Source organism: Dasypus novemcinctus, chromosome 16 (assembly GCF_030445035.2).
Source record: "Dasypus novemcinctus isolate mDasNov1 chromosome 16, mDasNov1.1.hap2, whole genome shotgun sequence".
Lineage (NCBI taxonomy): Eukaryota > Metazoa > Chordata > Mammalia > Cingulata > Dasypodidae > Dasypus > Dasypus novemcinctus.
Window position 1 is genome coordinate 42,345,471 of NC_080688.1, and position 24,147 is coordinate 42,369,617.

At 41.7% G+C, this 24,147-nt stretch overlaps 1 long non-coding RNA gene across 2 annotated transcripts in view; it reads left to right on the plus strand.

Moving 5' to 3' along the window:
* The window catches only part of LOC131273674 (uncharacterized), an 87,642-nt gene extending 71,016 nt beyond the window's left edge, over positions 1 to 16,626 (plus strand). For both annotated transcript variants that reach the window (XR_009180950.2, XR_009180951.2), the window contains 2 exons: positions 9,996 to 10,059; positions 10,405 to 16,626. This is a non-coding gene — a long non-coding RNA (uncharacterized lncRNA). The remainder of the gene's footprint in view (positions 1 to 9,995; positions 10,060 to 10,404) is intronic.
* The last annotated feature ends 7,521 nt before the right edge of the window (positions 16,627 to 24,147 follow it).

A 24,147-nucleotide genomic window follows, 5' to 3' on the forward strand; every position in this document is an offset into this window, starting at 1 on the left:
CATTGCTGGTGGCACTGTAGAATGGTGCAGCTACCGTGGAAATGTTTGATGGCTCCTCAAAAATTGAAAATGGAATTACCGTATGATTCATGAATTCCACTTCTTGGTATATACCCCAAATAATTGAAAGCAGGGACTTGAACAGATATTTGTACACACCAATGTACACAGCAATGTACACAACAAGCCAAGTGTCTATAAACAGATGAATGGATAGATGGAATGTGGCCTATACATGTGGAATATTATTCATCCATATAAAGAAATGAAATTCTGCTGCATTTTGTAAAGTGGATCAATCTTGAGGATATCATATTGAGTGGAATAAACCAGACACACAAAGATAAATATTGTATGATATCACTACATGAAATTCTGAGAACAAGCAAACTTCATGGAGACAGATGTGTTACCAGGGATGGGGCAAGAAGAAAGAATTACCTTAAGGGATAAGTAGTTTCTCTTTGGGGTGATGAGAAAGGAAGAATAATGGATAATAGCACAATGTTGTGAATATAAGTAATGCTACTGAATTGAACACTTGAATGTGGTTAAAAGGGAAATTTGTACTCTATATTGATTGCTACAATAAAGAGTTAAAATTGTAAATGAATCCACACACACAAAGAGAGATCTCCCTCCCTCCCATCCTTCCTTTCTTTCTTCCTTTCCTCCCCCTTTCTTTCTTTCTTCTTCTCCTCCTCTCTTCCTCTCTCCTTCCTTCCCTCTTTCCGTACCTCCGTTCCTTACAAATCTCGACTATTCTATTTTTAAATATAATTCAATAATTTATAATACAATCTTTAATGAAGTATATCATTGTTACATGAACATGCATAAACAATAAATGTATAGTAAAATTTGTGAATTTACAAAAAAATATGCTTATCATCAAAGATTCCATACATCTCATCTCCCCACCATGAAGAGGTTGAACTGTTGTGAAACATTTGTTGCAAATTGTAAAAGAGCATCATCAAAATATTGCTGCTAAACGTAACTATTCTGTTTTCACGCAGCATTTCTGGGTGTCTAGTTGTAAAGGATTTCTGTATTCAATCTACTTTGTAAAAAGACATTATGAAATAACAAAGTCTTAAAAAATATGTGAGTCTCTGTGTGCCTGTGTGCATGTATATGCATGTCTTCCTTAATAAATATGACTACTGAACAATCTAGCATTACAGATGTGTCTTGTGATATCTAAATTCTCTACCATGCCATCTATAGGCTCTGTTTTAATGCCATTTTTTGCAAACTTGATTGCAGACAGAAGTGCAATTGCAGAGGCTAGACCTATGTGAAAATACTCAGTTATTATGTAGTTATCCAGGTGATGCTGAATATGCTTATGCTAATGTTTATAAAGATCATAAAAATGGAAACACAAATTTTTAAAAAAAGTTCTTATAGGGAAATGGACTTGGCCCAGTGGTTAGGGCATCCGTCTACCACATGGGAGGTCCGCGGTTCAAACCCCCGGCCTCCTTGACCCGTGTGGAGCTGGCCCATGCACAGAGCTGATGTGCGCAAGGAGTGCCCTGCCATGCAGGGGTGTCCCCTGCATAGGGGAGCCCCACACGCAAGGAGTGCACCCGTAGGGAGAGCCGCCCAGCGCGAAAGAACGTGCAGCCTGCCCAGGAATGGCGCCGCCCACACTTCCCGACGACAACAGAAGTGGACAAAGAAACAAGATGCAGCAAATAGACACAGAGAACAGACAACCAGGGGAGGGGGGGAATTAAATAAATAAATAAATCTTAAAAAAAAAAAAAAGTTCTTATAGAAATGTATGGATTCCAGAAAATTTGTCTGGTTGATGGAAACTGATTTCAGAAAGCTGTGTCTTGGATTAGTCCCAGTTAGATTTATAAGTGGCTAGTTTTAGAGACGTATTTTCATCTCCAGATCCAACTCTGTTTTCCGGACTTGGAGTTGTCCTGGGTGGTGCTGGAGGAACAGTTACCAGACATTGTATGTCCTCCCATGGCCCACTGGGTGGAATGTGGGAGAGTGTGGGCTATGGTGTGGACCATTGACCATGAGGTACAGCGAAGCTCAGAGATGTATCCACCAAATGCAAAGAATGTCGCATGATGATGGAGGAGGTTGTTGTTATGGGGGGAGGAGTGGGGTGAGGGGGATGGGGGTATAAGGGACCTCATATTTTTTGAGTGTAATATTAAAAAAATAAATAAAAACAAAAATAAAACAAATTTAAAAAGTATCATGGAAAAAAAAGAAAAAAAATTATGTGTTCGTTAGAGCTGTTGTTTGTTACTTGGTTTACTAGGAATTTTTAAAAAAGATTTATTTTATTTATTTCTCCCCACCCCCTTGTTGTTTGCCCTTGCTGTGTCTGTTCATCTTCCTTGTTTCTTTAGGAGGCACCAGGAACTGAACCTCGGAACTCTGATGTGGGAGGGAGGTGCCTAATTGCTTGGAGCCACTGCTATTCCCTGCTTTGTTGTGTCTCTCATTATGTTTTTCTTCCTGTGTCTCTAGTTGCATCATCTTATTGCATCAGTTTGCCATACCTGCCTGTTGTGCCATCTCAGTCTTCTTTAGGAGGCACCGGGAACAGAACCAGGGACCTCTCGTGTGGTAGGTGGTAGGTAGGTAGGTGATACACATCTGCTTCCCCCTGGACATTTTTTAAAAATAAAAAACAATACGCACTTATTATCACAGTTCCCCTGAACCAGGAGTCCAGGCACAGGCTCACTGGGTCCTCTGCTCAGGGTTTCATAGGCTGGAATCAAGGTGACATCCAGGCTATGATTTCATCCTAGGCTCAGGCTCCTCTTCCAAGCTCGTGTAGTTTATCTAGGATTTAGTTCCTTGTGGTTGTAGGACTGAGGTCCCCATATCCTTGTTGGCTGTCAGCCAGGGGCTGCTCTCCGCTGCCAGCATGCACCCTTATTCCTTGCCATGTGGCCGCCTCCCTCTTCAAAGCCAGTAGAGGAGAATCTCCTTCATGTTCCATTTGTTTTTATGTTTGCCTTATTTTTGACCACCTCAGGGTAGACACTTTTTTCAGGATCAAGCATGGTTGCTGGAATTTAGTAGGTGCTGGAGAAATTAATAGTAAAGGGGGAAGCCAGGAAGAAAACGAAAATGCATACCAGTCAGCTGATGCTGAGAAGGCAGAGAATTTCTGAGTTCTTAAAAAAAATTATTGGCAATATTTGTGATTACAAAGCCTAGAGCTGTTGAATCAGAAACTTGTGATACGGGGTCCACAACGTGCGGGATACTGTCCTAGGTGCTGTGTCTGTGTTCTCATTGGCCATGAGGAGGTATCTACATTGACCCCAAAACTCGTGTCTCCTTTATGTGGACAAAGGATGGGTCCTGATCCTTTGTGGCCCTGTTTAACTTTGAAACCATCCAACATAATTTCAGGGATTAATTTAGGCTTCTTTGTATGTGGGGGCGGTGAGAGGGGGAGAAGCAGGACTTTTAAATTTTCCACCTCAAATGCAAGTAACTTTTCGCTTATGCATGGCAGACTGAAATGTTTTAAATCAGTTACATACAGTGCTTCAAGTTTCTCAGGGATTCTCTTTCTTCCTTGTGTTGGTGATTCAAACACATTTAATTGTGGGTCTTTTCATGTGAATCAGTACCTATCACAATCGAGTTCTCCATTGTTTTCACTCCTTGTGCATCCAAAACTTGATCCCACCTGGGCTCTCTATGTTCTGGTGAAACTTGCTATTTACAGCAGAAGATAAAAACTTGCAGCAGCTCTTAAAGTCAGATGAATCTTGGCTCCATACCTTTTCTTATAAATCTGAGCCACAGGCTTTAGGCTAAATTATTTAAGAAATACCGGGCTTTAGTTTGCATTCAATCAGCAAAAACCACATGAAACAGAGGGAAGGCTGGCTTTGTTGTACTGGATGACTCTGGTGTAATTAAGGGTGCCGGTGATAGCCAACCTGAGGTTCAGATCCAGGCCAGGATCGATTGATTAGCTGTGCTCTCTAGCTGTAGATTGCACCCCTTTCTTTGCAGTTGTTCTTAGGAAAAATGGTATGGGCAGGTGAATGGGATTTCATTGCCACTGCTAGTAACCTAAAAGAACATACCCAGTGGAGCAGGATCTTTGGCCTGCTACCAAAAATAATATTATTTATTATTGCTAGTAATTTAATGTGAAGCCTGGTAGGACCGACTCCTTTTCTTCTTTCTTGATGGACTCTATCTTTTAGTTTAAGAGCACATGAAAAAATGTATAATCACATATTTTGTTTAAGAATATATACTTTTGTTTTCTTTCTGTACTTAGATTCAGAAGAAGAACAGAAAATAACTTCCTTTTTCTTCAGACATAATTCAGACTTTAGATGACTAGATAATTAACAAGTTACATGAAGAGTGTTATGTGTTCATTCCCGAAATTCTTTATATAGATATGTCTACTTTTTACCATCGCTTTCAACTTCCTGGCTCCTCTTAAACTTTAGTGAAAAAATGTCTCTTTCTATCCTTGATCAAACAGCTAAATCTTTTCCAGCCTACGATTTTCAATTATTCCAGCTTCGAAAGGTCTAGGTACATTGTGTGTATTAAAGGCGCTGCGAAGAGTCTAGCATTATTGTAAGCTGAGCAGGCTCAAATCCTACCTGAAGTCTAGATCTCAATTTATCGCGCCCGCTGGGCATGTCTACATTTTCTATAAACAAATTGGAATTATTTTCTCTTTGATCTGGGTATACTAAAAAAAAAAAGTTGTTTTTCCCCCTTTTCTTCTTCTTTTTAGGTTTAAGTTAGAGCTTGTTCCCTATAAAACAGAAGGATTGGGAGCCCATCAGCCCTTGTGCAATCTTCCCATCCCTCTCACCTTAGCTGACAGAAGGACCATAGCAATCTAACCCCAGGCTTCTTTTCAGCTAAATCCCATGGATAGCTGCCATTACGAGAAAGGCAGTTGATAGGAAGTCAGAGATGAAGCGATATGAAGTGTTACCCAGGGGACCTCTCATTTGGAGTGGAACGCGAATCACCTTTAGCCTCTCTTTCCTCCATTTCTGAGACCTGCCAAGTATCGCCTGGGTTGTCAGGTACTGGCTGGAGCATGTGCAGGCTGGGAGCTTTGTAAGCATTTCTGTTCTTTTTCCTGCTTTCAAAGCCTGTTTATGTTTCTTTATCTTTTTCATCCAAGGTGAACATGAGCTATTAGGCAGCGCTAATAAACACTTGTTTGGCTTGTATACAGGAATTTCCTCACATTCTTGCGGGACCGTTTTTCTCCATACAAAGCACAAAAATCTTGCTGTTCAATAAACTTTCTTCTCCTCTCCTTGTAGAGTTAAAGAAAAAATTTTGATTATTTATCCAAAGAGGGGATTAAGTTGGGGAGCAGCTTTGACCACAAACAGGCAAAATGCTTTTGTTTCCTGGGTTTATAATCAGGGACTTCCCTTAGACCAGAGACTGGATACGTGTTCTCTGTAAATACAAAAATAGAAATTCTAAAAGGCAAACCTTTTTTACTCAACAGAATTCTCTGTACAGGTCAAGGAAATGCCAGACTTAACAGATGTCTTACACTGTGCCCTGCAGGTCAATACATTAGAGTTTAGTTGAACTAGGAAGAGGAAGGAATTCCAGAACTTCAGGTCCCCAAATGGAAATGCCCCTTAGGACAAGTCTCAACTAGGGAAATAGCACTGGAGCTCTTCCAAGTCAGTTGGCCCAGTCTAGTGTAACTCATTTCTGGGCCCCCTGAAGCTGTTTGTTCAACTCTGCAGTCTACGAAGACACAGTGTCAAAGGGAGTTAATCATTAGCAAGAGTGAACAATGTCAGAGGAACGCAGCATGATTGTGGTTCTCTCTGTTTTGAGTAAATTTTAAGCATTTGTCAGAATTTTAAAAAAAATGACATGTCCACAGAACTTTAAAGTAGCATGGAATTTTGGAAGCCGTTAATTCATTCACTAGCGTTTTAAATCACTATTCTCTTTGTTTTCCTAGAAGAGAGGGTGGCGTGTTCCCCTGCAGGGGATGTATTGTTACTGCCTGCCCGGGGTGCTCTGATCCAACTGAAGGTACTCCCCTCTAGAGACCCAGTCTTTGGAGAATGATCTAAAGGTTAAAGATTAGGGCCCTCAATCTCACCCATCTCCTCCTTCTGTCAAAGCCAACAAGTATAGCAGTAGAAATAATGTGGACTCATGTGACCTAGGGCTTGATTGGTTTCCTGCATATGCCTTGGGCTGCGGGTCATTGTGAGCCTAAGACCTCCCTTTGGACCAGAACCCCAGGAGCCCTGGTCCTGGAACTCTGAGGTCAGGGATGGTATGTAAGGCGACACTGAAAGATGGATTTTCCTTGGGCTCATGTGAGTTCTGGTTTTAAAAAAAAGGTGACCCTCCTAAAATATAATGAAGAGTTCTAGCAGCCACCTAATATGGCTCTACAGTTTGTGAGTCAAGGGGATGAGGAGGCACTCAGCTAAGCTCTCCCTAATAGTAGGCTGAGTCTCAGACCCTGGAATGCCTCTGAAAATCAGTCACATGTTATAAATATAACAATTAAGGTGTTCCTCTAAGAAGGCTCCTGGTCTTCATCTTTTTCTGGAACCAGCATCCCAGCATATATTCCCTTCTTCACTTAACACACCACCATGTATTCACCTTGATGCTCAGTCCAGAAAGCAAGACTCATTGAGTCAGCCACCGTATCCTATTTCCTAAGCTCTCCAATTATCCCTCTCCTTTCTGTTCCTGCTGCCATTGGCTTAGTTTGGCCCTTGTTTATTTCTCTCTTGAATTCCTTCTAGCTGGCCTTCATGGACCTCAAATTCATGTAAGATGCTGCCAGAGCATCCTTGTTAAAATGCAGATCTGATTCCAGACTCCCCTGCATGTTCAGTGTACCTCTTTTGATGGATAAATCCCTGCCCTTGGATATGATCTGTGATTCACCTCCTAAGGCTTTGCCTCCACCCCAACACTGTTTCCATTCTCTCTCACCCTGCACCACACACTGGTATTTTATGCACCATTGGACTTTCATAACTCCTGGTTCCTCAAGCTGAGTAAAGCATTTACCACATGATACCAGAAGCATGTATTTATGTCTGTCTCCTTTTCTAGACTATATGATCCTGGAAGGCAGAACCATCTTATTCATTTTTGTATCTCTGTCTCCTAAAGCAATGATACTCAGTACCATAGAAATTTGTTGAGGTGCTCATAGCTAAAGACTAGGTAATTGCTAGTATCTATGTTCAGGCAGATAAGCCTGATTCAAAACACAGAACTTGTTTAGGTTGTAAATGAAATTATCCCAACTCAGTGGTTCTTAATCTTGCTGCACTTCATAATCACCCTATAAAGCTTTACAGAGTAAGGGGGAAAAGCTGGTTCGGTGGGAGAAGAGCAGGTTTGTCTGGGAGCCTTTCTGAGTCCCACCTCTAGAGATTTTGATGTAATTGGTCTGGGGTATGCTGGGACTCCAGAATTTTTAGAAGTTCTTGAGGGATTTGATGTGCACTAAGTCTGAGACTTACAGTTCTAACAAAATCCACCATATTAAGGATAAATACTCTGTGTTTTCCCTGCTGGTATGTCTTTCTGGCATGTTTTACAAGTTTTTCCTTTTCTGCTCCTCAAACAAAAGCGTTATACTTCTGCCAATACAGGGACTCAATGGAGTTATAGAACTGGGCCAAGTATGGGAGAAGTTCCCAACCTAGCCTCCACAGTAAAATCCTTACCCAGGACACTTAAAAAGCGCTAGTGCTTGGACCTCAACCCCAGGGCTTAAAGAACACATTGCTTTCTCTTTATCACTCTGGATGGCAGCCTCCGCATGCCATCATCACTCTTTGGGGAGAGGGCTATGTTGTCTTAATGATTATCAGGAGTGAAAGAAAGAGACAGGTATTGGGAGGCAGAAAGAAAGTAGATATGGCATTTAATGAGAATATGACCAACAAGGGCTTTAGGTTCTACTCAGTGACACAAACGTAAGTCATGGGAGATTGCTTTCACTTCATTGTTCTTAGCTGCTGATCTTTGCATTTGATAGCACTTGTTGTGATGTAAAGTTATAGCCAAGACTTGATCTGTTACAGTATAAATTTTTATCCACTAGGGAATCTGGTGGAGGAAGGGGAACCAAAGGGAGGCTTTCTCCTCTGGTATCTGGGTGAGATAGTCTGATGGCAACCAGGCCCTACTGGTTCATTTGTAGAGTCATAGCAGTGATGCCTTAATTCCCAGTTAGTCTGTCTCATATACCTCTCAATAGCCTGCTTGACTCAGGAATGAAGAGGGAGACACAAATACTTCCCTTTACAATTTTCTCTAGTCAAAGTAGAAGAGGTAGAGTTGGTTTCAACTTGCTACTTGTGGATATGGCTTGTCATATCCATCCAACCCTACCCCTAATTCATTGCATAAGTATTAGAGCACTTGAAAGCAGTGAACGAGATTGAGAGGCCATCAGCTGAACAGCCCAGAAGAAAGTGAATTTTTCAACAACCATGTCAGTGAGCTTCGAAGCAGATTCTTCTCCAGTTGAACTTTCAGATGAGACCCTGGCCCTGGATGACACCTTGACTGCAGCATTTTGAAAGACTTGTCTCAGAGGACCCAGTCAAGCTGTGCCCAGAAACTATGAGATAATAAATGTGTACTGTTTTAAGCTGCTCAGTTTGTGGTCATTTGTTTTATAGCTGCAGATAGTTAATACAAATATCATTTGATGGCATTGTGCTATCATAGACAATTCTGCCATTATTATAGGTGTTTGGGTTAGCCTTACCATTACTAAAACATCGTAAAATTCTGGAGAGTAGAGATATTTTCTTATACTCCTTGGCATCTCCCTCAAAGCATTTAACAAAGAGCTTTGCACATGTTAAATGCCCATTATATAGGCACTGAATGAATGAACAATGGTATGTTTGTTCCCTTTTTTTTTTTTAAGATTTATTTTTAATTATTTATCCCCCCCCCCCCATTGTTTGCACTCACTGTCTGCTGTCTGTATCTGTTTGTCTTCTTTTCAGGAGGCACTGGGAACCAGGGCCTCCCACGTGGGAGGGAGGCACCTAATCACTTGAGCCACCTCTGTTCCCTGTTTTTTATAGATATTTTCAAAGAGTAACTTGGATTCATGCCTTCTGATATATTGCCATCTCTGATTCTGTTATATTTGTTCTGGTAAAAGGTGCATGCTTATTTCTTCTCAGTTAATAAAAGAAAAAAAATGATTTTTTTCCCCACCAAAGATCATAGTTATTTTTCCAAGGAATTTGGAGAAGGGTAGTGCTAAGTTTTTCAGGTTTAATGAGGAGCCAATTGAATACACTTTAGAAAATGTGTATCCACACATTTAAAGGGGTAAAACGTATTTGGGCTACACATTTCTGGGTCCTGCTTGTTTTCAGGTTTCCTTTGCCTGTATTTTTCAATTTATGCCAGATTGTTGTCATTAACTTGGCCACCTAAATATGTCTGAGGTAAGTTACATCGTAACTCCTCAAACAGGAAAAGTGCATTTCTCATATTTTCTTTTGGCTGCTGTTGTCTGTGTAAAGAAAGCTATATATCAATCATTTCCTGATTAGTCCCAGTTAATGGGGAAAAATCAATGAAAATGTCAATAAAACCACACCATATTAATTAGTTAATATAACAATATGATATGATGTGATATAATATGATATAATATAAAAGTTAAGACAATGAGTGTGCTTTTTCCTCAACCTCAGCTTTTTGGTACAGCTCCTTTAGACACAGTGATGACAATCATGCTGAAGGCCTGAGAAAGGTCGGATTAAAAGGTAGCCTTCCACTTTTCTTTAGAGGAAGCAATCCTTGTCTTGATCTTTTTATTTTCTTTATAGCACAAGAGGCGCTCACAAGCGACCAGCGAATTCCCTGAATGACTTCCCCATTCCTCCTCCATCGCACTAGCGTTTTTGGGTTTGGACTTCAAAGTTTATAGCTGCCTTGTGTTCTCACTCCTGCAGAAAGACATCCTGTCCCTCCGGCACTGTGCCACGTAACGCACTGCTTTGAACTACAGCCATGTGGGTATGTGACCAATCTGTCCTCCACAAGAAATATGACCAGGGCATGAGGGGATTCCATCTGGATCCTCTGCTGCTCTCTGGGAGGTGGGAGAGAGCCCTTCAAGACTGAGCGGGCAGTAACTGCCTCCAGGTGGAGCAGGATCCCCAGGGCTCAGGACATACCATCCCGAATCCTGGCCCCTGGCCACATTCTTTCCTAGTGGGTAGATGAGGGTGACGTGAACAGTGGTCACCACCCTCACACGAGAGCTTCCAATTCTTAACTCTGGGTGCTGCCTGTTCGTGTGGGCAAATAAGGCACAAACTTTCAGCAAGGCATTTAATAAACTCTTTTCTGAATTTCTAGGGACGTGTGGATTGGATGAGCCTGTGTAAAGGCCATATTGTAAACTGGTGGAACCACTAATTCCTGGAGAGTGCTGACCAATGGATCGTGGGGATATGCGAAGAGGCTCTGTCTTTAATCTGGATGGATTGATATTTGTTATCCAGGACTTGGATCATTCATGACACACTGATCACCTTTGTTGATGTGAAGCAGCTTGAGTTTCACAAATACATTGAATGACAGACCAATCCAAAAAGATGGGAACAATGGGTGAAATCGAACAAGCTGGATTTCAACAGAGATAAATGTAAAGTCTACTCTTGGGTCTAACATATCACATGCACACATGCTGTCTGTTTATGTGTCCCAGGAAGGGAGGATTGGATTCTGAAGCCTGGACTTGAGCAGAGGATTCAGGAGTGGGGGATCTGGTACATGGAGCTGTAGGGGTCAGGATGGTGTTGCCTTGGGGATATGCTGACCCAAAAGCTGGCCAGACCATCAACTGAGTTATGTCCAAAGAGGCTAGTTAGGGAAGAAGCATCTGGCTATAAAAGCAAGCAGATAAAGATCTGCCGACAACAAAGTCTGTAGAAGGTTGGGGGAGGCAGGTTGCAGGTAGAACCTGGGGCAGTTCCTGTGCTGATGTCCCCTGTACTGTTGTTTTTTAATCTGTTATGATGGCCTTAGGCATGGGTGGGGAGGGACCAGTTAAAGGCACCAGCCAGGTGTGGACAAGTGCAAATACAGAAAGGGAGTAGCATATAGAAATAAAAAGGGGAAGCAGCTGTGGCCCAAGCGATTGGGCTTCTGTCTTGGGCCAAGCTATTGGGCCCTGGGGTTTGATCCCCAGGGCCTCCTGGTGAAGGTGTGGCAACGCAGCAAGATGATGATACAACAAAAGAGCGTCAAGGTGAGACAGAACAGAAACCAGGAACCGAGGTGGCTCAAGTGACAGGGAACCACTCTCCCATATCAAATATCCCTGGGATTGAATCTGGTAAAGTCTAGAGGAGGAAACGAGAAGAGAAGACAAAAAGAAACAGACACAGAAGATCACTCAGCAAATGGACACAGCAAAAACAGCAGGGAGAGGGGAGGGGGTGAGAGAGGAGGAGGGGAGGGGGAGGGGAGAGGATGGGGAAGGGGAAGAAAAAATAAAGTATATAATCAATGGCTTTTAGTAAAAAAAAAAAAAAAAGAAATAAAAGTCTTGAGAATTTGAGTTGAAAGTAGAATATAAATCAATATTAGGATGTGGTTGCCAAAGAAGCTAATTTAACCTCAGGCTGTACTGATAGATGCCAGTAGTATTTTCAGCAAGAGAAGTCCAGTTGCTTCTGTCTTGGTCTGGTACCCCTAGTGTACTGAGTCCAGTACTGGGTACCATACTCTATGAGGGTCATTGACGTGCCTCAAGGTAGCCAGAGAGACTTTGTTGATTGATTTAGTCCCCAAATATTGGTTGAACGACTATTAAGTGCTAGGTACTTTACTAGACACAGGTTTTAGCCACAAATAAGACAGACACAATCCTTGCACCCAATAAGCATATTATATAGTGGAGAAAGATAGGCATAATGTAGTAAACAAATAAACAACATAATTGTATATAGTGATGCTGGGAAGTGGCTTAATTGGGGTGGGGATGGGTGTGATTTACTTATTTAGGGTTGTCAGGGAGAACGTCTCTGAAGACCTGAGACCTGAGCATGCGGCAGGTCTAGATAGATCCGAGAAGAAGAATAACAAGTGTGAAGGCCCTGAAGTGGCAAAAAGTTTAGAGACTAGAAGGAGGGAGATAGTGAGCAAAGGTGAGAGGGGTAGTAAGTGAGGTAGGAAAGGCAGGGCTTGCGGTGAGGACTCTAGAGAGGGGCTGCAAAATGTTCTCACTTATTTTATTTTATGAAATTGTCATATACACAGCACTTACTATGTGCCAGGCAATGTTCTAAGTTCTTCACAAATATTAACCCATCAATTCTCATGAAAATCATGGTAATAATAATACTCAAGTTGCATTTTACAAACTGCTATCACACATATTATTTCATTTGAAACAAAAAATTATATTAAGTACAACTCTTTAACATAGTGATTTTACAAACCATGAACCTGAAGCTCGAGAGATTTAATGACTTGCCCAAGGACCAAATTCTGTGTATTTTCACTCTTAATGCCATTTTTTATTTGTGTAATAACTAAAGGAACAGGAAATGCTTAACCTGGAGAAGATAAATCTTAGAGTGGACGCCTTGGCTGTGGTTCAATATCTGACGCGTGGTGGTGTTTGTTGCCTCCCCTTTTTCTACCCTGAACAGAGACCTGGAAGAGTCCTCTCCTCACACTGGGTGGGGGTCTAATATTAGTGGCTCAAGAAGTTGAGTGCCTGCTTCCCACTTGGGAGGTCCGGGGTTCGGTCCCCAGTGCCTCCTAAAAAACAAACAAACAACAAGCAAACAAATGAAAAAACCAACTCAGGGTAGCCAGTGTGGCTCAGTGGTTGAGCGCTGGCTTCCCACATACAAGGTCCCAGGTTCAATCCCTGGCCCTGGTACCTAAAAAAAAAAAAGAGAGAGAGAGAATAAGATATAATCAGCCAAATCAAAAACATAAGAAATCCTAGAGGACATACGACTTTGGTTTTTCAACACATACACGGACAATAAAAAGAAGAGAAACTGATACAGATTAAAAGAGACTTAAGACACATCTAAACCAATAAAACATGTGGACTTTGTTTGGATCCTGGAGTAGGCAATCAACCATTACATTTGAGTTGTTTCTTGGTTTTTTTTTTTTTTATAATTAGGGAAAATTCAAAACAGACTGGGTATTATAAAACATTAAAAATGTTTAATTTTGTTGGGTGGGATAATGATATTGTGACTAAGTTAAATAAAAAAGTTCTTATCTACTAGAAATGTGTAAAGAAAATGTATAAAGATGTATTTACTGGTAAAATTATGATGTCTGGGATTTACTTTGACTTACTCCAGATTTACTCATGAATTACTTAGTAAAAAGTAAAATGAATAGGTAAATAAAAAAAGAAGTTCTCTCACCACACTGGGTGGGGATCTAATATTAGTGGAGTTGTTGATCTTTTTTAGTTGCTGCTGTTCTCTTGTTTCATGAAAACTTCAGTGTCCTAGAAGAATGTTTAAAATGCTTATCAGTCCATCCAGTGTATGGTTTTGGATCTTAAATTAGGGTGGAAAGAAGGAGTGTAGCATATGAAAGCATGCTGCTGCTGTTATTTATTTATTCAATTTATAAATATTTTTATTGAACTCCTCTCATGGGAAAGACAAAGTGCTTGGTGCTGGGTATAGAGAGAGGAATGAAATAGACACAATTCCTGCTGCTGTACTGCTTACCCTTTTGTGGGAGAGACTAACAAAAACAGATATCAAAGTAGCCATGCAGTTTCATATTTTATTAAAAATGCTAAGGAAGCAACAAAATATGTTTTTGCTATCTATTTCTGTATTATAAATTTCCCTGAAATTTAGTGGCTTAAAACGACCACAGTCACTTAGTTTGCTCACAGACTTTCCGTTTGGGCAGGACTCAGTGGAAATAGCTTCTCTCTGCTTCATATAGCACCAACTAGGGTGGCTGGACTAGGGTTGAAGAGTCTGCTTCCAAGTTTGCCCACTTACATGGCTGGTGACTTAATACTGGTTGTTACTTGGAGGCTCGTCTGGGATTGTTGGCTAGGGAGCTTCATTTCCTCTTTTTTTCCTTTTTCTTTAAACCCCCCCGCCATTGTCTGTTCTCTTTGTCTATTTGCTGTGTGTTCTTCTTTGTCCGCTTCTGTTGTTGTCAGTGGCACGGGAATCTGTGTTTCTTTTTGTTGCGTCATTTTGTTGTGTCAGCTCTCCATGTGTGCGGCACCATTCCAGGGCAGGCTGCACTTTCTTTTGTGCTGGGCGGTTCTCCTTATGGGGTGCACTCCTTGCACGTGGGGCTCCCCTACGTGGGGGACACCCCTGTGTGGCACGGCACTCCTTGTGTGCATCAGCAATGCACGTGGGCCAGTTCCACATGGGTCAAGGAGGCCCGGGGTTTGAACCGCAGTCCTCCCATGTGGTAGACGACGCCCTAACCACTGGGCCAAGTCCGCTTCCCTTCATTTTCCTCTTGACTTGAGCCTCTTCATAGGACTGCGTGGACTTCCTCACAGTATGGTGGCTAAGTTTCACAAGACAGGAAGTGGAAGCAGTCTGTCTTTTTAAATGCCTGGGCCCAGGAATGACACAATTACTTCTGCCATATTCTGTTGGTCAAGCACTCACAAAGCCCACCTAGATACATGGAGATGGGATTATAGCCCCAACTCTTGATGGGAAGAATGTCAAAACATTTTTTGGCCATCCTTAATCTACCCCAAGCAGTCACTTCAAAAGTTTCTGTCTTTAAGTCTAATGCCCTAAAGAGTGTTTATGTTTGTCTACCCATTTTTCCTATAATTAGGAGATGTTGACATTGGTTTTCAGGTGCTGGCTTAGTTGTGAGCGTATGGTCTGACCAAATCATGAGGATTGTTAATCAACAGATTATCATGTTTCTTCCCTTGATTATGTATATTTTCTTTAAAAAACCAGCCTCTTTATTAAATAACTAAATATAAAGAGCAAGATACCAAATATGAATGTGAGATTAGGTACAAATTCTGTATTTCGGATTTTTTTTTAATCAATAGCACCTTATTCTATCGTCAGGTTTTGAATCTTATAGGGTTTTTATACAGTCCTAGAAAATTGTAATTAGCCTCATATCCAGAGCCCTTCAAAGTGTTTTATTTGACCCTCAATGATTGTCAAAGGCATATTTAGAAAAAATATGCTTATTTTGTTTGGTTGTTAACTAATGAGCAGACAGCTTTTTTGGCTTTCCGACCCTTTCTGTTCAGTTAGCTTCCGCTTATGGATGAATGTGGAAACACCTGGTTTGAATTCCGTCTCAGCAATCTCTGTGGATTGTTGGTATATTAACCTTTCTGAATTTCACTTTCTACCACCGTAAAATGCAGCTACTAGTACTGACTTGAAAGGTGTGGAGGATTTAATCAACCACTTTCATTGAATCACCCGAGCCCCTAGTAAGTCTGCAATAAAAGTTTGTTTCCCTTTCTCTTCTCCAGGCTCTGACCAATTTGTGTCTTTCTCACCAAAGCTCCCTTCACTTTTTCCTCCTTATCATTGACTACCTTTGAAAACTTTAGGGCGAAAACCTATAGCTCATCATGTATATGTAAAATTTGTCTCTTTGCTTACTTAACAGTGAGACTCAAAGTCTAGCTCAATTAAAAATCTTTCCACATCAAAACCACGATGAGTTCCACGCCACACCTACTAGGACCAGATGGTAATTGTTTAAAAAAATGGAAAAACGCAAGTGCTGGTGAGGATGTGGAGAAATAATGTAAAAAGGCACAGCAGAGGAAGACAGTTTGGTGGCTCCTCAAAAAGCTGACCATCGAATTACCATATGACCTGGCAATTCCATTCCTAGGTATGTACGCCCAAAGAATTGAAAACAGGAACTCAAATAGATACTTATATGCCAATATTCTTAGTAGCATTATTCATAATAGCCAAAAGCTAGAAGAAGCTCAAATGTCCGTCAAAAAGTGAATGGAGGGGAGCGGATGTAGCTCAAGTCATTGGGTGCCTGCTTCCCATGTACAAGGTCCCAAGTTCGATCCCTGGTACCTCCTAAAAAAGAAAACAAGCAAACAAAAAAACCAACTCTTATTGGGGAGCAGAGGTAGCTCAGTGGTTGAATACTTGCTTCCCATGTACGAGGTCTTAAGTTCAATACCTGGTACCTCCTTAAAAAAAAAAGGTGAATGGATAAACATACAATAGAACATTATTCAGCAATTAAAAGGAATGAAGTTCTGATATGTGCTGAAATACGGATGAACCTTGAAAACATTATGCTAGGTGAAGCCAGACAGACAGAAATGGAATAATATTGCATGATTCTGCTGAAATAAAATATCCAGAAAAAGAAAATTCACAGAGAAAGTAGATTCAAGGGTACCAGGGCCTGGAAGAATGGCACATTAATGCTTATGGATACAGAGTTTCAGCTTGATGAAAAGTTTTGGTAAGGGATGGTGGTGATAGCACCAAATTGTGTATGTAATTAATGTCACTGAATGTTAACATCACTTAAAATGGTTAAGATGGCAAATTTTATGTTATATACACATATAACTATAATAAAATTTAGAAACGAACCTGTGTCTGAGTCCTGTTACAAAAACAGTAACCAGTACAAAGTACTTTAAAACAAATTTGAACAGAAATAGAAAAACTGTAAAACAGATACAGCTGGGTTTCTGCGCAGCAGCAAAGGTTTCCCTTGGTTTCTTCCTCTCACTGATGTCCTCGTGCTTCTGCCAGGCCCTTGACCCTGCCCAAGGGAAGGCTTCAGGAGTAAAGGCAGGCAGAGCTCCCTCCCAAGTTCCAGCTCTAACCTCTACAGACCCTTCTGATGTATTCCTCAGAGCAGGCGTAGCTCATCCATTAGCAAGGCTTGGTTTATTCCTTGGATAGATTCTGTTTGCAATGCGCAGCTCAGGAGAAAGGAGAGGAAGGAATTACCTCGGATGGCTGGAGCGGAGAACTAATGAAGGGAAGGCCCCAGGGCTTTGCCAATGGGGCATCTGGCCAGAAAATCTGTGGATGAACAGCCTCGCTGTTACGAAAAAGACCAAAATCGCATATTCTAATAATCCATGTTGCTGGTATCATATTGAGAGCGGAGGATGGCCGTGGAAGAATGCTAACATTTGTTGGCGATTGAGATGTAGGAACCCAGAGACCTTTGATTCATTTTTTTTTTTTAAAGCAAAACGCTGCCTCCAGATATCTGTTTAGAGTCAGCATTCAGATTTTCAAATCTTTGGTTATCTCTGTGTGCTCTTATAAACGGATGTCATTGTAAAGGTATCTTTTCTCTTAGAATCACAAAAAGGACTATTCCTTCGTATAGCATTGGATATTAAAAGCAGTTTCTGATCTGTGTGTCCTAAAGCAGTCAGTGACATCCCTGATTAATTAGTGGTTGAGTGGTTCCTAGAAAGCTAGTTGTTACTCTATGGTACAAAATCACAACCTGGGGATTAATTTTTTTTTTTATGTGACTCTGGATACCCAAATGGCATTTTCATTTGCTCCAGATGCTTCACTTAGTTTATAAACCCAGCAGTTATAACTGCCATATATTTTGAGGTTTCGCGTAACCATTCACAATTCAAAGTCACACTTAAAGGATGTAAAAAGGAAATCTGCCCCCACGCCTGACTCTGCGGGTTCAGTGGAGAATGGGAGCACAGTCTGTGGAGTTGGACCAACCTGCGTGAGCACCAGTTTTACTGTTTGGTGGCTGAGTGTCTTGAACAGGTTTTTTTTTTTTTTTTAAAGATTTATTTTTTATTTATTTAATTCCCCTCCCCTCCCCCGGTTGTCTGTTTTCTGTGTCTTTTTGCTGCATCTTGTTTCTTTGTCCGCTTCTGTTGTCGTCAGCGGCACGAGAAGTGTGGGCTGCGCCCTTCCTCGGCAGGCTGCTCCCTCCTTCGCGCTGGGCGGCTCTCCCTATGGGTGCACTCCTTGCGCGTGGGGCTCCCCTACGCGGGGGACACCCCTGTGTGGCAGGGCACTCCTTGCGCGCATCAGCGCTGCACATGGCCAGCTCCACACGGGTCAAGGAGGCCCGGGGCTTGAACTGCAGACCTCCCATGTGGTAGACCGACGCCCTAACCACTGGGCCAAAGTCGGTTTCCCTTGAACAGTTTTTTAAACTCACTAAATTTCCGTTTCCTCATCTGTCCTATTGGGATAATGATAAGAACGATTTTGTCGGGGTCTTATGAGGAATGAGTAAAGATGATCCATATAAAAGGCTTGGCATTGTTCCTGGCAAAGGACGGACTCAATAAACAGCATTCTCACTGCAAGAATATTTGTAGTGCCTGTAATCTTGCTACATACCCTTGGAGAAATTTAGCTTTTTATCCCCCTATTTTTTAAGTTTCTCATTTGCTTGTTTCTCAGGGTTGATACGTTGTCTCAGTGCTTATCAGTATTTATCGTGGCATGTGTGTCTCATGTCTCAAGTACTGGGCAGCTCTTTATAGATTTCTCTCTGTCGACTGGTTTGACACTCGTTGCACTTGGTGCTAACAGTGGGTGAATAATAGTGAGTCATATAGTGAAGCGTCCTGTGCATCGGGAGGCTCTTCTTTGCAGGAGAGAAGAACTTATGTTTTCTTCGTGGCTAGGACGTCCCCCTTCAAGAGGGACAGTCGTTTTACACCCTCTGCCTCTCATGGTATGAAGGCAGGCAAGGGGGTGGATGTGAATCTATCATCACTACCTGCAACACAGTTTCCAACGACTGTCTTTGTTTACAGAAGTCTTTGTGGTCCAAAGGCTTCATTACTGTAACTTTGGGAAAAGATGCACTATGAATATTAATCTTTTTAATAAATGGTAGTGTGGAACATTAGAGCGTGCTTGCTCAGTTTGGTTCCTCTCAGATAAGGATTAGCACTGGCCCCCATCTTGCGGTGATATGTTTTTGTTTTCTACACGTACTGCTACGTGAATTATGTCCTGCTTATTTGGACTGTGTGAATGTTGGAGTTTCACCTCTGTTTTCATGTCTCCTTTCTTCGGGGGAATATTTGAGAGGAGTCCTTGCTACTTAAAAGTAAAGCTTGGGAATTGTCTGCTTGGGTTGGAGTCACCCCAAAAAGAAAAAATGAAAAAAAAAGAAAAATGGGGTGGTCTTCAAACAAGCCACAGTGCTACTCATTTCAGACACATCCTGGAAATGCAACTTCCTCCACCCTGTGCCAGGTTTGCACTCCCATCTGAGCTGGTATCAGACTTGCCCAGTGTTAACAAGGAAGGGCTCTGGTGGCGCTGGGGCTGTGACTCCGAATGCATATGGCAAACCCAGGGCTTTGTAAAGCTTCCAGAGGTGCCGGGAGCGATTTAAGAAATCTGAAGACCAGGGTTCCTTTGAAGTGTTAAATCAGGCACCAGTATTTGGGACTCTGGGCTGCTCAGGGGAAGGCAGGGATGTCTGCATTTTATTTTGCAGCTGTAAGCCTCTGAGTAGAGTGAGCTTTCTCTCCTCCTGCTGGTGAGACCAGAGAAGTGTTTCTGAAATGAAGCAAAATCTTTCCTTTTTTTTGGTCCTTGTGTGTGTGTGTCATTTATTTGTTCACTGTGCCTTTACTTTTTTGTTTTTGTTTTTGACCTTCAGTAGATCCTGTGGCATAGCTAAAGCGAAGAGTAGGAAATAAAACAAACAGACGCAAAACAAAATAAAGGTTTTAATCATTTCCAGGCAAGACCACCCTGCTTGGCACCTTGGCTCTGGCTTATTTGGTGATTTTACGGGAGAAACCAGCTGTGTTCTATACAACGTATGGGGTCATTTGTCACGTTTCAACCCACCTAGTAAGTGCACATATGTGCTGTGCTTTTCTCCTGGCCTCCCTCTTCCTCCTCCATTTTTACCTTGGTGACCTAAGGGACAGGCTCTGGGAGCACAGGGGTGCCTTTTCTGGAGGCTAGGGGGGACCAGGAGACCTGGGACCTCCCATCTGTGGGGACAGAGAGGATCTGGAGGACTAGTGCCTGCACACAGAAGGGCCTTGATATATGTTTGCTGGAAGAATCAATGAGCGAAGGTGAAACGTCCCCGTGGCCACAGATACAAATTGGCTGCCAATGTCTAATATTAATTCCATTTTGCAGATGGAGAAACAGAGGTGAGAGATTAATTGATTTACATCAGCTCAGCCAGCTAGCTATTTCGTGTCAGGAACAAGACCAGACTTTATGTTTCTAGGCTCAGAGCTGAAAGTTTTGTGTCCTCAATTTATGTGCTTGCTGACCCTCTCCCTCCTGATGGCCACTTTGATAAATCATCTCAATTAGAAGCAGATGTCATCATGGTATACATGGAGGCATGCTTTCCTGAAGTTGCACACAGCGAGATGGCTATTTATGTGCTTCTGTCTGTGTGGCTCTGAGTTTTTATGACCCCCACAGACAAGCAAAGAAACAGTAGCAACAGCAACCAGGACAAAAGGGGTGTTTGAGATTTCAGGAGAACGTAAGTATAAACACATACGTATTTCCCCTGAAATCGTAATCAGCTTTGCTTGGGAAATGAGCAGTGAAACCAAGAGTTTGGTTTGGTGGGTGGAATCAGAAACCACTCACACAGCAGTGGAGGTTTCTGGGAAGCTTGATCTGGAAAACAAAAATCCTAACAACCTTTCCTGCTTTTACGACATTTGGGGCTGACCATCCCATTCTGGGAATCCTGACTTGCATGAGATTTTCTTAAAGCATTTCTTTTCCGTCTAGTATTCACTATGACTTTTATTTTCTTCTAAGAGTTTTCCTTTCTGATTGTAAAGTTAAAACGTGCAAATTATGCAGTATTTGGGCAATGTGGAAAATTATAAAGGTAAAATAAAAGTAACTTATAATTCACTACCCAGAAATAACCATTGTTAACATACTGGGGAATAACCTTCTATTCTTTCATCTATGGGTGTGTGTGTATAATTTCAAAATTGGGATCTACTGTCCATTTTCTTGTACAGTCTTTTTTTTTCCCACTGAAAGATATATTGTGAGAATCTCTGTATATAATTAAATATTTTTCTAAAACATAGTTTTTAAAGGTGGCACAGCTTTCTGTTGTATATTGGGCCATATTGACCTATTTCCTTATGGTGGAGTTTTAACAGATTTTTGACATTTATAGCTCTTATGTGTATGGAAAATATAGAATCTATTTTTATATCTGTCGTCTTTCTCCTGGAAATAAATTTCTTTTGATTAGTTTTGAAATATTTTATCTTAATTTCAAATCATTCTTTCTCCCTGGGACCTTGGAAATAGGACAAAAATTAAAAAAGAAAAATACACGATAATGACTAAAGTTGAGGCAACTTCATATTAAATTGTAAAGGAAGCGGATTTGGCTCAACTGATATAGAGTGTCCACCTACCACATAGGAGGTCCAGGGTTCAAACCCAGGGCCTCCTGACCTGTGTGGTAAGCTGGCCCACGTGCAGTGCTAATGTGTGCATGGAGTACCGTGCCATGCAGGGGTGTTCCCTGTGTAGAGGAGCCCCACGTGCAAGGAGTGTGCCCCGTTTGGAGAGCCGCCCCATGCAAAAAAAGCCCAGCCTGTCCAGGAGTGGCACCACACACACGGAGAGCTGATGCAGCAAGATGACGCAGCAAAAAGAGACACAGATTCCTGGTGCTGCTGACAAGAATGCAAGCAGAAAAAGAACACACAACGAATGGACACAGAGAGCAGACAATGGGGTGGGGCGGGGAAGGGGAGAGAAATAAATAAAAATAAATCTAAAAAAAAAGTCTTTGTTAAAAAAAAATTAAACTGTAAAAACTCCTTCTTCTTCCCTGCCTCCTTCCCTAAGTTTCTTTCCTCCCTCCTTTCTCTAATGAATGCCTACTACATGTCAGGCACCATGGAAGTCCATGGAACAGCTATAAGCAAATGCTAACAAGTATCAACAAACACCTCACAGAGGGGGTGGATGTGGGGTGTCTAAGGGTTGTGGGGAAAATGGAGTTAGTTGTCCCTGGAATTATTAGCCTTGTAGGGAAGGCAAAGTAGGGAATGGCTGACCTGAAGTGCTGCTGAAGTGTGTTTGTATGTGTGTGTGTGTGTTGATGTTGATGGCTGCCCTTTGATTAGGGTGGTGTTTGCTGGAGGTGGGGATGGTTGTAGCAATTTCTTAAGAGAAGACAACAATGAAATTTGCTGCATCGATTTTTAAAAAAATTTATTTATTTATTTTTAATTAAAGTTAATAGATCACAAGGAATGTTACATTAAAAACATAAAAAAAACAAAAAATATAAGAGGTTCCCATAGTACCTACTCCCCACCCCCACCACATCATTTTTTTAAATTGTATTTTTTTGAAGATATATACACCACACAAAATATATTACATTAAAAAATATAAGAGGTTCCTGTATACCCCCCACCCCCCCCCCATTTCACTCCTTCCACACCAACAATCTCCCTCTATCATTGTGGCACACTCATTACACTCCTTGAACACATTTTGGGGCACTGCTGCACTACACAGATAATTGTTTACTCTGTAGTTCACACTCTCCCCCAGTACATTCAGTGGGTTATGGCAGTATATATAAAGTCCAGCATCTGACCCTGCAATATCATTAAGGACAACTCAAAATCCCAAAAATGCCCCCACATCACATTCCTTCTACCCTCTCCCTGCCCTCAGCGACTACTGTGGCCACTTTCTCCACCTTGATGCTAAAATTTCTTCTATTACTCGTCACAATAGTTTCATAGTAGAATATCAGTAAGTTCACTCTAGTCCATATTTTGTTCCTCCATTCTGTGGACCCTGGGATGGTGATGTCCTCTCCACCTCCAGATCAAGAGGGGGCTTAGATTTCACATGGATGATGGATGCAATTCCTCTGCTTACAGTTGTAGGCACTCTTGATTCCTTGGTGTGGTGGTTGACCATCTTCACCTCCCTGTTAGCTGACCTGGGTAAGACCAATGAACCAGAGAGTAGGAGTTGCCACTCTGCTGAGGCTCAGGACCCTTGCTGCATCGACTGACTCTACCTTTCCTGAAAGATTTCTCCATAGCATGTGATGCTGTTTGATAGCATTTTACCCGAAGTAAAACTTCTTTCAAAATTGGAGCCAATCTTCTCAAACCCTGCCACTGCTTCATCAACCAAGTTTATATAATATTTTCTAAACCTTTTTTGTAATTTCAACAAATGACACAGCATCTTCACCAGGAATAGTTTCCATCTCAAGAAACCACTCTTTGCTCATTCATAAGAAGCAACTCTTCATTCAAGTTTTATCATGAGATTGCAGCAATCCCATCACGTCTTCTAATTCTAGTTCTCTTGCTAGTTCTACCATATCTGCAGTTATCCTCCACTGAAGTCTTGAACCTCTCGAAGTCACTCACGAAGGTTGAAATAAACTTCTTCCAAACTGCTCTTAATGTTGATATTTTTGACTTCCTTCCATGAATCACAAATTTTCTTAACAGCATCTAGAATGATGAAACCTTTCCAGAAGGTTTTCACTTGACTTTGCCCAGATCCATCAGAGGAATTACATTCATGGTAGCTACAGTTTGATGAAATGTATTTCTTAAATAATAATATCTGGACATTGAAATTCCTTCTTAATCTATGGACTGTAGGATAAATGTTGTGTTAGCAGTATGTAAACAACATTAATTGTGTTGTATGTCTCCATCAGTGCTCTTGTCAATGCGCATAATATTTTAAAAGGAATCTTTTTTTTCTGAGCAGTAGGTCTCAACAGTGGGCTTAAAATATTCAATAAAGGAAAGTGGATTTGGCTCAATGGATAGAGCATCCACCTACCACATGGGAGGTTCAGGCCCATGTGCTGAGCTGGCCCATGGGCAGTGCTGATGCGTGGAAGGAGTGCTGTGCCATGCAGGGGTGCCCCCCACATAGTGGAGCCCCAAGTGCAAGGAGCGCGCCCCGTAAGGAGAGCTGCCCCATGGAAAAAAGTGCAGCCTGCCCAGGAGTGGCACCGCACACACACACAGAGCTGACACAGCAAGATGACTCAATTAAAATAAAGAGACACAGATTCCTGGTGCCACTAACAAGAATACAAGCAGACACAGAAGAA